This window comes from Pongo pygmaeus, chromosome 21, assembly GCF_028885625.2.
Source record: "Pongo pygmaeus isolate AG05252 chromosome 21, NHGRI_mPonPyg2-v2.0_pri, whole genome shotgun sequence".
NCBI lineage: Eukaryota > Metazoa > Chordata > Mammalia > Primates > Hominidae > Pongo > Pongo pygmaeus.
This window is the reverse complement of record NC_072394.2, coordinates 622,901-639,994: the sequence shown is the minus strand read 5'-3', so window position 1 is coordinate 639,994 and position 17,094 is coordinate 622,901.

Below are 17,094 nucleotides of genomic sequence, written 5' to 3'. Positions count from 1 at the left end.
GTAAGAGGGACACCTGGTCACAACTGGGCACGGATGTACCAGGCCATCCACTAGGATGAATTATCCTGTGAAAGGCACACTTTAAACATCCACAATCTCCTCCCCAGCATCCCTGTCAGGGCAGGGCTAGAGTTTATAGCCACTCTCCAGAGAGAGATCTCATCTGAGTTAGAAAGAAATCACAACCACCACACACCACTGAGCTGCCTGCCCCAAAGCTACCAGGCTGTTTCACACCATCACCTCTGCCAGGCAGGTCCCTCTTCCCAGATATCTTCTTCCCATTGCATGGGCCCCTTCCTCCACCCAACTCTCACCCATTCTTCTAGATGCAATTCATGCTACCTCTGCAGGAGGCCTTCTTTATTCATTATCCCCAGGCCCAGATGGGGACTCTGCACTTTCCACATTGTATAGGAAGGATCTTGTTCTGGGCCAGATTATCTCAGCAAACCCTGAGTTCCACACAGTACTAGCTATCCCCAACCGGCTAATGTGTCAAAAATTATCCAAGCTGCTTTACACTCACGAATTTGTTTGATCTTCACAACATTCCCGTCGTGTATCCTCAGTCCCATGTTACGGATGAGGAAACTGAGGTGAGGAAGGAGAAGTAACTTGATTAGGGACCTGCAGCTGGCAATGACAGGCAAGATTCAAATTCAAATCTACCCAGAGTTTGTTGTCTTCTATGCCACAGCACATCTTGGTTTTGTTGCTTTTTCAAAAAGCGCTGATACTGTTAAGATATCAGAGATACCTGGAGAAAACTCCACTCTAAAAATGCACTATTCTGACATTAGGTAAAAATTAAGGAAATCTGGCCAGGTGTGGTGGCTCAAGTCTGTAATCCCAACACTTTGGGAGGCAGAGGCGGGCAGATCACTTGAGGCTAGGAGTTCAACATGGTGAAACCCCATCTCTACTAAAAATACAAAAATTAGCTGGGCTTGGTGGTGCATGCCTGTAATTCCAGCTACTTGGGAGGCTAAGAGAGGAGAATCACTTGAACCCAGGAGGCAGAGGTTGCAGTGAGCTGAAATCATGCCACTGCACTCCAGCCTAGGTGACAAAGCAAGACTCTGTCTTGAGAAAAAAAAAATTAAGGAAGTCCAAATAAACTTTAGTCAATAGTAGTATATCAATATTGGTCCACTTGTTGTCACAAATGTACCATAGTAATGTAAGACATTAACATGAGTGGAAACTAAGTGTGAAGTATACAAGATCTCTCTATACTATCTTGGCAACTTTTCTGTTAACCTGAAACTACGAAATATTCTGAAATTAAAAGCTTATTTTTAAAAAAACTGTTCCAGGCCAAGTGGGTAGAGACAGAATTTCCACAAAGAAGAATTTTATTTCTTTGCTTTAAGATTTCAATTACTATTAAATAATTTTATTTAATTAAGGCTTTAAGTAGATTAAATAAAAATGAAAATTTCTAGATATAAGTCTTGTCAGTCATTTGCTTTCTGTATCCAAATGATCTTGGTTTCTTCTCCTGGTATCAGTTTGCTCACAGAAATTTTTTTAAAGGAGCAAACAGACAGGGAAATGGTGTAGTAGTTTTAAAATATGTCCATAGCTTCTTTAATACTACTTCCTTTGAGAGGTGGAGGAAGCCATGTTGTGAGGACACTCAAGCCACCCTGAGAGGAGGTCCGTGTAATGAGGAACTAAGGCCTCCTGCCAAACACCAATATGGACCAGAAGCCTCCTGCCCACAGCCATGTGAGTGTGCCAACTTGGAAGTAGATTCTTCAGCCCTGGTCCAGCCTTCCAACAATGGCAGCCCCAGCTGACATTGTGACTAGAACATCATGAGACACCCAGAACCACAGCCAGCCAGCAAAGCCAGTCCAAAATTCCTGACCCACAGAAACTGTAAGATAATAAATGTTTAGTGAGCTGCTATGTTGGAGCAGTTTGTCATGCAGCAATAGGCAACTCCTTAATTCACTGTCTCCTCTACCTCCACCACACATGGAAATATTCTTCTCCGATCTTTAGTCTCAACACAGGGGGCTTCTAACTGTTTTGTGCCACTGACTTCTTTGTTGATGCATGGGTTTCCTATGGCTGCTATAACAAGTGATCACAAATTCAATGGCTTAGAGCAACACAGATTTACTTTCTTGCAGTTCTAGAGGCTAGAAGTCCAAACAAGTCTTGTGAGGCCAAAATCAAGTTATCAGCAGGTGTTTCTTTGCCTTTTCCAGCTTTCAGAGGCTGCCACACTCCCTGGCTTATGGCCGCCTTCTGTCTTCAAAGCCAGCAATCACTTTATTCCCATCTCTGTTTCCATCACCACATCTTCTTCTCCGACTCTGACCCCAACTCTCCTGCCTCCCTCTTTCACTTATAAAGACCCTTGTGGTGACATTGGTCACACTTTGATGCTCCAGGATTAATCTCTCCATCTTAAGGTCAGTTAATTAGCCACCTTAGTTCTATCTGCAACCCTAATTCCTCCTTGCCACATAACATTAACATTCCACAGTTTCTTGGGATTAGGACAGGGACATCTTTGGGTAGCCATTATTCTGCCTACAGTCAGTTTGGTGAAGCCTGTGGACCCTTTTTCAGGATAACACTTTCAAGTGCGTAAAATCACAGACATATGACTCCAAAGGAAACTAATTCCACTGAATACAGTTACTAAAATATTTTAATACAGTTATTAAAATACTTGAAAAACAAATGTGTGATGTAGTAATACATGTGCATCTTTTTTAACATACTAAAATATCTATAATTGAACTTGTAACCACCTTAATTTCAAAGTGGAGATGAATATAAAGATTCAAGATTGTCTGCAATAAAAATGTTCAAGATTGTCTGCAATAAAAAGAACAAAGCCAGAGGCATCACGCTACCCAACTTCAAATTACACTACAGGGCTACAGTAACCAAAGCACCATGATACTAGTACAAAAACAGACACATAGACCAATGGAACAAAATAGAGAACCCAGAAATAAGCCTACACACGTACAACCGTCTGATCTTTGACAACCCTGACAAAAACAAGCAATGGGGAAAGGACTCCCTATTTAATAAATGGTGCTGCAACTGGCTAGCCATATGCAGAAAACTGAAACTGGAACCCTTCATTACACCATATACAAAAATTAAGTCAAGATGCATTAAAGACTTAAATGTAAAACCCAAAAGTATAAAAACTCTGGAAGATGACCTAGGCAATACCATTCAGGACATAGGAATGGGCAAAGATTTCATGATGAAGACACCAAAAGCTATTGTAACAAAGCAAAAATTGACAAATGGGATCTAATTAAACTAAAGAGTTTCTGCATATCAAAGGAAACTATCAACAGAGTAAACAGACAACCTACAGAATGGGAGAAAAATTTTGCAAACTATGCATCTGATAAAGGTCTGATATCCAGCATTTATAAAGAACTTAAACTAACAACAACAAAAAAAAAGTGGGCAAAGGACATGAACAGACACTTCTCAAAAGAAGACATTCATGCAGCCAGCAATCATATGAAAAAAAGGTCCAGGTCACTGATCATTAAAGAAATGCAAATCAAAACCACGATGAGATACCATCTCACACTGGTCAGAATGGCCATTATTAAAAAGCCAAAAAATAACAGATGCTGGTGAGGTTGTGGAGAAAAAGGAACTCTTTTACACTGGTGGTGGGAGTGTACATTTGTTCAGCCATTGTGGAAGACAGTGTGGCAATTTCTCCAAGACCTAAAAACAGAGATACCATTTGACCCAGCAATCCCATTACTGTGTATATATTCTAAGGAATATAAATCGTTCTATTATAAAGACACATGCACACATATGTTTACTGCAGCACAACTTACAATAGCAAAGACATGGAATCAACCTAAATGCCCATCAGTGACAGACTGGATAAAGAAAACATGGTGCAGGGGCCGGGTGCGGCGGCTCACGCCCGTAATCCCAGCACTTTGGGAGACCGAGATGGGCGGATCACGAGGTCAGGAGATCGAGACCATCCTGGCTAACACAGTGAAACCCCGTCTCTACTAAAAATACAAAAAAAATTAGCTGGGCGTGGTGGTGGGTGCCTGTAGTCCCAGCTATTCAGGAGGCTGAGGCAGGAGAATGGCGTGAACCTGGGAGGCGGAGCTTGTGGTGAGCCAAGATCACGCCACTGCACTCCAGCCTGGGCGACAGAGTGAGACTCCATCTCAAAAAAATAAATAAATAAAAATTAAAAAAAAAAAAGAAAACGTGGTACATATACACCATGGAATACTATGCAGCCATAAAAGCAAATGAGATCATGTCCTTTGCAGGAACATGGGTGAAGGTAGAGGTCATCACCCTTAAAAAACTAATGCAGGAACAGAAAACCAAATACCTCATGTTCTCACTTATAAATAGAAGCTAAATGATGAGAACACATGGACATATAGAGGGGAACAACACACATTGGGGCCTATTAGAGCGTGGACGGTGGAAGGAGGGAGAGAATCAGGAAAAATAACTAGTGGATACTAGGCTTAATGCCTGGGTGACAAAATAATCTGTACAACAAACCCCCATGGCACAAGTTTACCTATATAATGAAACTGCAGATGTGCCCCTGAACTTAAAAGTTTAAAAAGATTGTTTACAATAATGTAATATAAAAATCTGAAATTTCTATTGGCCGCATAGTCCCAGGTACTACTGTTACTGTGTTTGTTGCCTGCATTTACAATCAAAGGAAATACTAATTTTCTGTTAGAGGCTAGTGATTTTTCCCCATGTGAATTCACACTGAGTTTGGCTTAAGACCTTACTTAAAACCCTGTAATAAAGGCACTTACTTAATTTTTTAAAAATAACAGCGGTGTGGTGGCTCACGCCTGTAATCCCAGCATTTTGGGAGGCCAAGGTGGATGGATCTCTTGAGCCCAGGAGTTCGAGACCAGCCTAGGCGACACAGGGAAACCCTGCCTCTACAAAAAAAAAAAAAAAAAAAAGCCAGGCATGGTCGCGTATGCCTGTAGCCCAGCTACTTGGGAGGCCAAGGCAGGAGGATTGCTTGAGCCCAAGAGGTTGGGCTGCAGTAAGTTGAGACGGCACCGCTGCACTCCAGCCTGGGCCACAGAGCGAGACTCTGTCTCCAAAAAATAAATAAATAAATTATACTCCAGCAAGTTAAAATGGAAGGGCACTATTCTTCTCAAATCCATAGAAACCCCCCTTTTTCAACTCAATTCAAATGTTACTAAGCACCTACTGTGTATAGAGACCTTTGTATGCTCAAAATGGGCAAGAAAAACAACAAAAGTAATGGGAAGTCGGTGACAACATAAAAATAAAGCAAGGATTCTAAGAATCTATATAGGAAAATCTGTCCTCCAACTTAAAAATTGACATATTTCTATGTCAATTCTAAATCTAATGAAATTAAACCGAGGTGGAAGATAAGGAGGGTTATAGGATTTACAAACGTGACGACAGCGGCATCTAGTGGGAACCACTGATAAAGCAACTCTAGTGTTTTACTGCAAAGAAGCACGCACAGCCAGCCACGTTCATGAAATATTCCGGCAGCCCATCCGTGTTCTTTTCTCCTCGAGCTGCATCCCACATCGTGAGTGGCCTCATGCACATGCACCTCAGCCAAGTCCCAGATAGAAAGTAGGTAAAGAAAATTATTCTGGCTGTTTTCTCTAACACAGACTAATCGGAGATTCCGTGCCAAAGTAAAAAGTCATGCAGGTATTAAATGACCAAACCTAGGCAAGGGATATTTTTCCGTAAGAACAAAGAAAAACATGTGTACTGAAGTAGGCTATGATATTGGAGACCTAGGGTAGGGTCAATTCAGTTCCACAAACTGCTTCCACGTTCTCCTTCTCTTGGATCATTCATTTTTCCTTCCTTCACCAAATCCAGCGTGCTTTACAGGTAATGCAACAGTGAGAGAAAGGGGGAGAGGTGAAAGGAGCAAGGATCGTGTTTGAAGGAAAGTGAGGCCCCCTCGGCCACCTTTCAGGCCCAGAAGTACACACATTTGTGTCTTGCTCCTAAGGGCAGGTTGAAATCTGGGTGGTCAGAGTCAAATGGCTGGAGAAGATCCCGTGCAGTTCCTGGAAACATGCTCAGGGTCATTTGCCCAGGGAATTCGAGTCCCAGGTACAGGTACCCAAAGTGAGGTTTAGAAGGGCAGAGGTGAACTCCAGGTGAACACTGTCTTCTACGTGATGGTCTCCCTAGTCAGTGGCACGGATGTGGCCAGAAGAAGGCCACGGCAAGGGGCCTCTACATTGTGGATCCTTGCCAAAATCTAAGGGTAGTACTGCTCTTACCTGTCCTGCCTTTTTGCACATTTCCTGGTTGGGACCATTTTTATGATGGCAGCCAACTGTTTAAACATGTACGTAGTGTGTGTGGAATAAGAATGAGAGAGACAGACAAACCACACATGTCTTTCTAAAAGCCCTCTGTCAGCCAACATGTCTTAGACTTCATTATGTACAGCAATCCCCTGGGACCTTCTTGGAATGGAGATTCTGGTTCAGTGGGTCTGGGGATGGGGCACCAAAACCTTCATTTCTAACAGCTGCCAGGTTGATGCTGCTCAGGGGCCAGTGGCAAGGCTGCAGTAGACATGATTTTTGTCTGCCCAGCATCCCATTTTTTTTTTTGGAGAACTCACTCCTCTCCTAGTCTACAGAAAGCCCACTCAGTCTGTGTGGTTCATTTGAGGCTGGTTCCACCTCCCCAAGAGTGGGCACGTGCCTCAAGCCAGACTGTGAGAAGCCTTCCCCTTCCCAGGACATTGCAGAACCAATCATTGTCTCCAACTGTGCAGTTTTATTGGGCTGGAGCTGCTGTAGGTCATCGTTTCCACCAGGTGGGGCCAGCCTGAGAATGATGCCACCACAGAGGAGAAGAGAGCCAAAGATGACAGGAAAGAGGCAGGTCTTGGGTGAATCCCTGGATCCAGCCATGCCTCCAGACTTCCCAGCTATGGCCAATAAACTCCTTTTCTTCCTGAGCTAGTTTGAAATGGATCTCTTCACTTGCAATGAACATTCTTTCTGATTTCACTCTTGATCTAATGAAAGATGAGGATGGAAGCTGATTTCCAAGTGGAGAAGCTCCCTGCCCCCATTCTAAGGTCCACCATTCCCAGGAGCCTGCCCAAGCCCTCACATCAGCAGTGAGCCCCCTGCACTGAAGCCCATCCCTCTTGCTGCTTAGTCTCCTTGTTTGGAACTTTTCATTTACACCAATGACAAATCATAACCCCACTTATACAGCATTTTCCAGTTTCAAAACCTTTTTCAAATATATAGTCCAGACAAGAGCTAAGCTGCCTGGGTTTAAATTTCATCTTCGCTACTTCTTTTTAATTTTTTTAATGTTTGCAGCTACATAGTAGGTCCATGTATTTATGGGGTACATGAGATGTTTTGATAAAGGCATGCAATGTATAATAATTACATCATAGACAATGGAGTATCTGTCCCCTCAAGCATTTATCTTTTGTATTACAAACAATCCAATTATACTCTTTTAGTTATTTTTAAATGTACAATTAAATTATTATTGGCTATAGCCAGCCTGACACTTCTTAGCTATACAGTGTTGAGCTGGTTACTTGGCTTCTCTGTGCCTGCACTGCCTCATCTGTAAAACGGCGATAATTGTGACTCCTGACTCATGGGGCTGCCACTATGTTTGGTTAGTTAATATGTGTTACAATCTTTGAACAGTTCCCAGCTCATGGTAAAGTCTATGCAAATGCCACTATTACTATAACTATCATTATTGTTATTATTTTATCCCCAAAATAAGCCCTCAATATCAGCATTATTTTTATCCTCATTCCTATTTTGTCGATGAGCAGACTAAAAATGATGGTGTGACAAACTCATATAGTGAACAATATCACTGAGATAATTTCAAGTCATCTGAGTCTATATTCCTAACAACAATCTTCCCCAAGCTGTAATATGTAGACTGTTATTATGCTGTCTTGTGTTATTTTATTATTTTATTGCTACACCAATTTAAATGTGTATGTCCTCTTGTTAGCTAAATTATAATCTCCTTAACACTAGGAACTCTGATAAACACATCTTTAACTTGGAGCCAACCCAAATGCCCACGAATGACAGGCTAGATAAATATGGCACATATACACCATGGAATACTATGCAGCCATAAAAAAGAGTTCATGTCCTTTGCAGGGACATGGATGAAGCTGGAAGCCATCATTCTCAGCAAACTAACACAGGAACAGAAAGCCAAACACCACATGTTCTCACCCATAAGTGGAAGTTGAAGAATGAGAACATATGGACACAGGGAGGGGGACATCACACACTGGGGCCTGCTGGGGGCTGGGGGACAAAGGGAGGGAGAGCATTAAGACAAATACCTAATGCATGTGGGGCTCAAAGCCTAGATGATGGATTGATGGGTGCAGTAAACCACCATGGCACATGTATACCTATCTAACAAACCTGCACATTCTGTACATGTATCCCAGAACTTAAAGTTAAATTTAAAAAAAAAATCTTTAAAATTCCTTAGCAAGTACCATAATAACACTAGAGAGTAAACAGACACCCACTGACTGATAATATTTAATAGGATAGAAATATGTGTACCTTAATCCTTTAAATAGAGCAGTTTACAAAACAATATAAACATGACACTCCATTATTGTCAAAAATACTTTTCTATGTATGTTTGTCTACATGTAGACAGGAAAAAATAACTGAAAGAATTTATATCAAAACATTAGCAAGGTTATCATTTCCGGGTAGGGAGCAATGGATAACTTGTTTCTGCATGTCAGGGACTTTAATTAAGAGGCTTCCAAAGACTCAACAACTGGGAAGTGTGGGGTATGAGGTTTCTTTGACCTCCACCCTCCCCACTGCTACCTGAGGGCTGTCTGGGTCCCAGCAATCACCTTATCTGGGAAGACTGAGGGAATCTTCTTGAAGCTAGAGTCTGTATTTGTTCATAACCTCCACATATGCCCACCTGCCCCAGTGTCTCTCGGTTGAGTCCTAAGCTGCTGGACTGAACGCCCCCACCTTCCAGACATGTCATAAAACTGATAAAACTGCCTTTTGTTTCCCTTTGGTGTCTTCTCAGTAAAGGACGGTCAGAGGGCCATGGAAACAGCTTAGGGTTCCTTTGGGAGTGCTCCCAAAAAGTGGGTGGAAGAATCCAGGTGGTCCCCTGAGGAGAGGGGAATGGGTTTCCACACAGGGCTCTCTCATTGGGCATTCTTAATCTTCCACCACCAACACACCAGTTTTTTTGTTTGTTTGTCTTGAGACAGGGTCTCACTCTGTCTCCCAGGCTAGAGTGCAATGGTGCCATCACAGCTCACTGCAGCCTTGCCCTCCCTGGACCAAGCGATCCTCCCTGGACCAAGCCTCAGCCTCCCAGATAGCTGGGACTACAGGGGTGCACCACTGTGCCAGGCTAATTTTTTTTACTTTTTGTAGAGATGGAGGTCTCACTATATCACTTAGGCTGGTCTTGAACTCCTGGGCTCAAGTGATCCTCCCACCGCAGCCTCCCGAAGTGCTGGGATTACAGGCAAGAGCTACCATACTCAGCCAACATGCATCTTATAATACAAGAAAATACATTTTTAAAGCAAATACTTATTTAATATTTGCTTTAAAACATTGCCAGGCAGGCTGTAGGTGCTCATTTGTGGATAGTTAGAAAATATACTTCGAATTGTTTGACTGTCTCCATCCTGCCAGGCTTGGAGGTGTTGAGAATATTCTTTTCCTAGTATTTGTTTCCTATATACTAGTATTTCTTATATCCTTTCCTGGTATGTGTACATATATCTTTGGTAGTCCTTAAAATTCAATCAACTCTAAATTATCAATTCTGGATCCTTCAGTCTATACATCCTCTCTGTTTCCTGCAATGATTTTCTACCTCTGCTATGGCTGGAATAGAACAGCTGCAAGAATCTGTAAAAATAGTACTTAAGGTCTTAATTTCTTTTTTTTTTTTTCTTTTTTGAGACCAAGTCTAACTCTGCCACCCAGGCTGAAGTGCAGTGGCACAAACTCAGCTCACTGCACCCTCCACCCCTGGCTTGAATTTTCCCAGGAGTGAGAAGTCTCCCGGGATAAATCAAGTGATTCTCCTGCCTCAACCTCCTGAGTGCTGGCACTACAGGCACTCTCCACTATGCCCGCTAATTTTTGTATTTTTTTAGTAGAGTCCGGGTTTCACCATGTTGACCAGGCTGGCCTCGAACTCCTGACTTCAAGTGATCCTCCTGCCTCGGCCTCCCAAAGTGCTAGGATTATAGGCATGAGCCACTGTGCCTGGTCCTTAACTTCTTTTTGAAAATGATTTTCCTTAAACATTTCAATGAGTCAAAACTCAGAAAATGACAAAGTGATTCTGACCCCTCTTTATCATTTAGCAAACATTTGTTTTGTGCCTACTGGGTAACGGGCTCTGGGGATAAAGTGATGAATTGAAACGTACACTCTTCGTGCCCTCCAGGATTTTAGAATCTAGTGGACATAAATCCCACTCATCTCCAGAAGTGATGTTCTTTTTCTCCAACCCAGTTATCTTTCTATGCTAAGTGCTTTGTACGTTTTCCAAAATCAATGCTTTCAAGCACACCAAACAGAGAGGGATTTCAAGGAAAAGGACATTAGGAGAGAGGGAGAAGCAGCTTCACATTTTATCTTCCTAATTATTGGTTTAACATCTGCTTTCACACATGTATTGCAAAGTTCATGAGGGCAATTTGTCATTTTATCCCCACTTTTATCCATCACTTTTATCTCCAGCACCTAGAAAAGTGTTTGGCACTTAGAAGACACTCAGCAAATATTGATTGATTGAACAAATCAGTGAACGAGCCTAGGAATATTGCTAGGCAGGCCATAGGTGTTCATTTGTGGATAGTTAGGTAGATGAACAGGTAATATAATAGATTAAGTGGATAAGCGCAGAGATGGGTGAATTGTGAATGGGATAGTAGAAGGGTAAATAGGGCAATAGGTAGGTGAGTAGATGGATGGTTGGGTTGATGTGTGTGGAGGGGGTGATTCTAAAAATGGAAAGACTCAGTATAGTGATCTGGATCTTTGTGATAATGTTCATTTAGTAAATAAATTTTAATGTTTTCCAGTGAAAGAAATCACAGAAGCACCACCATGGTTTGGACGTGTTTATGGCATAGTCCCTGGCACACAGGAGGTGTGGAATAAATGTTTTCTGAATGAATGGGTGAATGAGAGCAAATGAATAAATGAATGAAGAATTAGCTGAATCATGAGACTACTTTCTCTGTGTTTCTTCTTTAATCCATTTTTCTTAACTATGAATAAGATTAAGGAGGAGAGAAGGGAATAATTAAGGCAGTTGTGTCCTCAATAGCAGATTATCATAGAAACCACCAACCAGCTGCACCCTCATGATTAATTGCAGTGCTGTCCACAATACCTAAGACATGGAATCAACCTGGGTATCTAACATCAGATGAATGGGTTTTTAAAAACGTGGTATGTATACACAATGGAGTACTATTCAGCCACCAAAAAAAAAAAAAAATGAAATCCTCTCATTCACAGCAACATGGATAGAACTGGAGGATATAATGTTAAGTGGAAATAAGCCAGGCACAGAACAGAGGATACTAGAGGCTGGGAAGGGGAAGGAAAGGATAGGGAGAGATTTGTTAGAGAATACAAAATTACAGCTAGTTATTCGGTTGGTGCCAAAGTAATTGTGGTTTTTGTTATTAAAAGTAATGGCAAAATGAACAATTACTTTTGCACCAACTAATAGACGGAGTAAGTGTTAGTGTCATATAGCACCGTAGAATGGTCTTCAGCAACATTTTTAAAAACAAAAAAAAAGTAACTATAAAGACAAGAATATATTCCATAATTTCAAGTAGCTATAAGACGGATATTGAGTGTTCCCAACACAAAGATATGATGTGTTTATGATTATGGATATGCTAATTACCCTGATCTGATCACTATACATCATATGTATCAAAACATCACTATGTACCTCATAATTGTGTACAATTAGTGTATGTCAACTTAAAAATTAAAACTTTTTAAATAAAAAGAATCCACCAATTGCCAGATCACACACACACACCCCCACTATCATAAACACCGACTGCAGCCTGCCCAGGCCCCCTTCACCAGGCTGACACGCCCTTCCCTTCCGCTTTATATGCTTCTGTGTCTGCATCTTTTCAGAGCTGCATCCTTTATCCAACAAGACCCCTTGACAGATGGGCACCACCTCCCCCAAAAGGCTATAACTTTCCTCTCTCCTCGAGGTGGCCACAACCACTGACTGACTGATGCAGGGGTACAGAAGTGCAGCCCATTCATCTCAAGGAGAGGTTGCTCTACAAGCCCAAGCTAGACTTTGCAGGAGTCACACCCTGGCTTGGTTCCTTCCCCTGCCTGTCCTGCTTTCCTTGCCAACTCTCCCTTGAGAGCCATCAATAAACCACATGCCCCTGGATCCCTGTCTCAAGCTCTGCCTCTAGGGAGCCTGACCTAAGGCAGTTCTTTAACCCCATTACCATGATCTGCATAACGTTTTCCAGACACAGAGTAAAGCTCAGGCCTTTGTTGCTATCCTTATGCTCTAACCAGGGGCCCCATTTCTCTCTCCTGCGACAGCAACATCACCAAGGGTTCCAGGCTGGGATGTTTTCAGGAGGGGTGTAACGGAATGACACAGCAAAGGTTGCTGCCTGGGCATTAGAAGTAGAAAACCACACCCAGATGGCCCAAGCCAGTAGCCGGGGATAAGAACTTCACCATATCTTTCCAACCTAGCAGAATAGACTCCCCGCTTTCCTGACACTTCCATTAAATGGACCATTCAGACATTTGCCTGTGAATTTCAAGTGAGCCACATCCTATTCCCTAATATATATTGTTCATTGCTGTATGTGCTCGCTCACTCACTCACTCTTTCTCTATCTCTTTCTGCCTGACTCTTCCTCTTCATTTCTGCTTCTCATGACCTGAGGATGAAGGGCCTTCAGGGCCAGTAAGTAATATATCTTTGGATTTATTTCCTTTCGCGATGGTGTACTGAATTTGCACCTTCCGTCTGAACCAGGGGCTACTCCAGGCCAGGTTTTTCCCGGAATGCCAGGGAGAACACAAGGGCAGGCTCCCAGGCCACAGCAATCGTCAGTCAGGCAGAAACTGGACACAGGTCAGCAAGAGCTGCAAGGACATCTGCCAGTATAAACAAGTTTTCCACGTGAGGGACTCCTTGGTCAGTCGAGACAACTAAGCATTAGGCTATCCACCACGTAAAAGAAGTATCCGGTGCGCAGCCCATGTAAACACCCATGCTCAGCTCCCCTCCATTTCCTGGCAGGGCTGCTAGCTGCTCTGGTACTGGAACCCCAATTTAGCTGGGGGCTGTCAAAACAAAGGGTCCATGCTACCTCATATCCAGCACCATTGCTATGCTGGCCTATCTCTTGGAAAAGTCAGTGTGGGGGTGTGGAGGGGGCAGGGCGTTCTGAAGCCTTTACTGGCCACATTCATACAGACGAGTACTTTCTCTATGCTTTTCAGCAGTTGTGGCAAAGCACATCAGTACCACTGCAGGGTTACTGTCTGGTAGACCACCCATACACAGACCCTGAGACAAGAATTTAAAGCGTATTTAGGAGGTGATCCATCCCAGGGTATATTAGTTCATTTTCATACTGCTATAAAGAACTGCCCAAGACTGGGTAATTTATAAAGGAAAGAGACTTAATTGACTCACGGTTCAACATAGCTGGGGAGGCCTCAGGAAACTTACAATCACGGCAGAAGGTGAAGGGGAAGCAAGGCACCTTTCTCACGAGGCAGCAGGAAAAGTGCTACGTGAAGGGGAAAAGCTCCTTATAAAATCACCAGCTCTCGTGAGAACTCACTCCCTATCACGAGAACAGCATCGAGGAAAACGCCCCCATGATTCCATTACCTCCCACCTGGTCTCTCCCAGGACACATGGTGATTATGGGGATTACAATTCACGACGAGATTTGGGTAGGGGCTCAAAGCCTAACCATATCACAGGGAGCACCTGAAGCAGGTGGGTAAATGAGATAGGGAAAGGAAGAAGCCAGTTACAGGTGTGTTCATGAGCAGATTATTGCAGTGGACAGCTGGGGTCCAGTCTCCAGGAAACTCTGGGGAACTGTGAAGAATTAATTTCAGAATTGTTCACCCTGTGGACAAGGATGCTAGGGTATTGATTCACCAACTGCTGTATCTCATTGGCTAAGGGCTGCTTAATTTCTCCAGTATCTTGGGGGTGTTAATTTCTCCAGTATTTTGGGGGTGTTAATTTCTCCAGTATTTTGGCCTACTCTGCCTTTAAGCCAAGAAACTTCCTAGCTAGAGGCCCCTTCAGACAGAGAGCTGCAAATATGTGCCATTGACAGCCGTAGGATGAGGGAATGGGGGTGCCATGGGAACATGGTCTACCACACTCACCCATGTATCCCTGCAGGTGACACACCACACTATCTTCTTCATTCAGACACCTTAGTTGGTGATACAGGTGCAGGATGAGAGGGATCCAGGAGTCAGGATGAGGAGTGGGGGAGGGAAACCTCCTCATTATAGAGCAGGCCTGTGTTAGGGCAGTTGAGAAGGAGCCAGAAAGGGCTTCAAAGGCACAGAACAACCATTCACCCACTGGCACTTCCAGCCACGTGGGACTTGGACCAAAAAGTACCCCATGGAGCAGAAAGAGACTGCGTATTTCCCAATCATCATCCCAGGTCGTGAGGCTCCAGCAGCACACGTGGGTTGGTGGGTTGGTGCTGGGGCATCTCCTGTTCTTGCAGCTGTCACCTATTCTCCCTAATCCTGGCCACAGCCTCTCTTTACCCTTTGGAGAACCACTCACGCCTGCAAATATGATCCTGTGCATGAGAACATAACACAAGCTGAGCCCCTCAGATGTCTGCTCCTTGGAATTTGAACCTGGAGCAGAGGGATACTGTTTGTCTCCAGAGATGCTGTAACAAAGACCACGGACTGGGTGGCTCCAAACAACAGAAACTTTGGGAGGGTGAAACTGCAAGATCGAGTTGTCAGCAGGGCCCTGCTCCCTCTGAAACCTGTAGGGGAAAATTCTTCTCTTAGTGACTGAATGTTTGCTATCATGTGTTGAAATCTAATCCCTAATGGGATGGTATTTGGAAGTGGAAGGTAATGTGGGCAGAGCCCTTATGAATGGGATCAGTGCCCTTATAAAAAGAATCCAGGCTGGGCATGGTGGCTCACACCTGTAATCCCAGGACTTTGGGAGGCCAAGGCAGGTGGATCACCTGAGGTCAGGAGTTCGAGACTGGCTTAGCCAACATGGTGAAACCCCGTCTCTACTAAAAATACAAAAATTAGCCGGGCGTGGCAGTGCATGCCTGTGGTCCCAGCTACTCAGGAGGCTGAGGCAGGAGAATCGCTTGAACCCGGGAGGCGGAGGTTGCAGTGGGTTGAGATCGCACCCTGCACTCCAGCCTGGGCAACAGAGCGAGACTCCGTCTCACAAAAAAAAAAAAAGAATCCAGAGGCCTAATTCACTGCCTTTCCATCATGTGAAGATGCAGCAAGAAGGCAGCATCTGCAACCTGGAAGACAGCCCTCACCAGAACCCAGCCCTGCTGGCACCCTAATCTTGGACTTCCAAGTCTCCAGAAATGTGAGAAATAAATTTCTGTTGTTTATAAGCCATCCAGTTTATATTTTTTACACCAGCCCAAGCTGGGTAAAACACCTTCCTCCATCTTGTAGCTTCTGACGTTTTCAGCCAGTCCCTGGAGTTACTTGAGTTACAGAGGTATCACCCCAGTCTCTGCCTCTGTCACCACGTGGCTGGCTTTGCCCTGTGTGTCTCAGTCTCTTCTCCTGTCATAAGGATGCCAGTCATATTGGATTGGCATCCACCCTCCTCCAATATGACCTCATCTTAACCTAATTATATCTGCAAAGACCCTATTTCCAAATAAGGTCTTATTCACAGGTACTGGGGGTTAAGATTTCAACATATCTTTCTGTGGGACAAAATTCAACTAATAACAGACATGAATCCTGAAACCATGTGGAGCCCCTTCATCCCAAAAGAGGTCCCTGGAGGGAACTCCCTTGATTTTCAACTTGCCTTGGTTCCTGTGCTTTTCAAAGTCTACTTGGGAGATTTTCCTTGATTCTGTGAGCTATATCTCCATATCCTTATCACAAGCTCCTTTTCATTTTGTTTTTTCACCTTCTTAAGACAGAGTCGGCCACATAAACCTACAAAGCTCCCCCAGGGCTTCATATGCACATTATAGTTTGAAAAGGCTTGAACTATGGTACCTGAACATGTTTTGTAAGCTGTAAAGTAATAAACACATACATTATCGATACTTTATTTTCAGTTGTTTGCTATATCTTCCTGCCCAATTTCACTTACGTGTCAAAAGCAGTATCCCAAGGGCCTGGTAGAGCACTTGGCACAGTCCAAATATTTAATACAAGGCAGTGTCTGCTAACAATAAATACTAATCTTAGAGGAGCTCTGACCCATGGCTGGAGAGAATATTAATAGGTACAATCTTTTTGGCAAGAAATGTGGCAATTATACCAAAACTTCTTAAATACACATAATCTTTAACCAAGTAATTCCACTCATAAGAATTTGTCTTAAGGAAGTAATTAAGCACATGCACAAAGATTTAGCACAGACTTATACTGGGCAGGGGGAGAGGAATGGAGATAATTCAAAAAAATAGGCTCAATGGAAGTAAGATAAATCATTTGTAGACAAACAAGACAAAGCTCACATTGCATTAGGTATTATGGAAATATATTTATCACCAGTACACTGGCCAGGGAACACTCCTGCAGTGTTATTAAAAAAAAAAAAACTATTTTGTTTACCCTTCTGCCTTTTGAGACAGGAGAAAGGGTATTTATTTTCCTCTCCTTGGATGAAAACCAGGATGGTTTTCATGAGACATCTGGGCTCTCTTAGATCATGAAAAGTGCTCCAGACACTGCTGGTCATTAAAAAAAAAGAAAGAAAAAAGAAAAA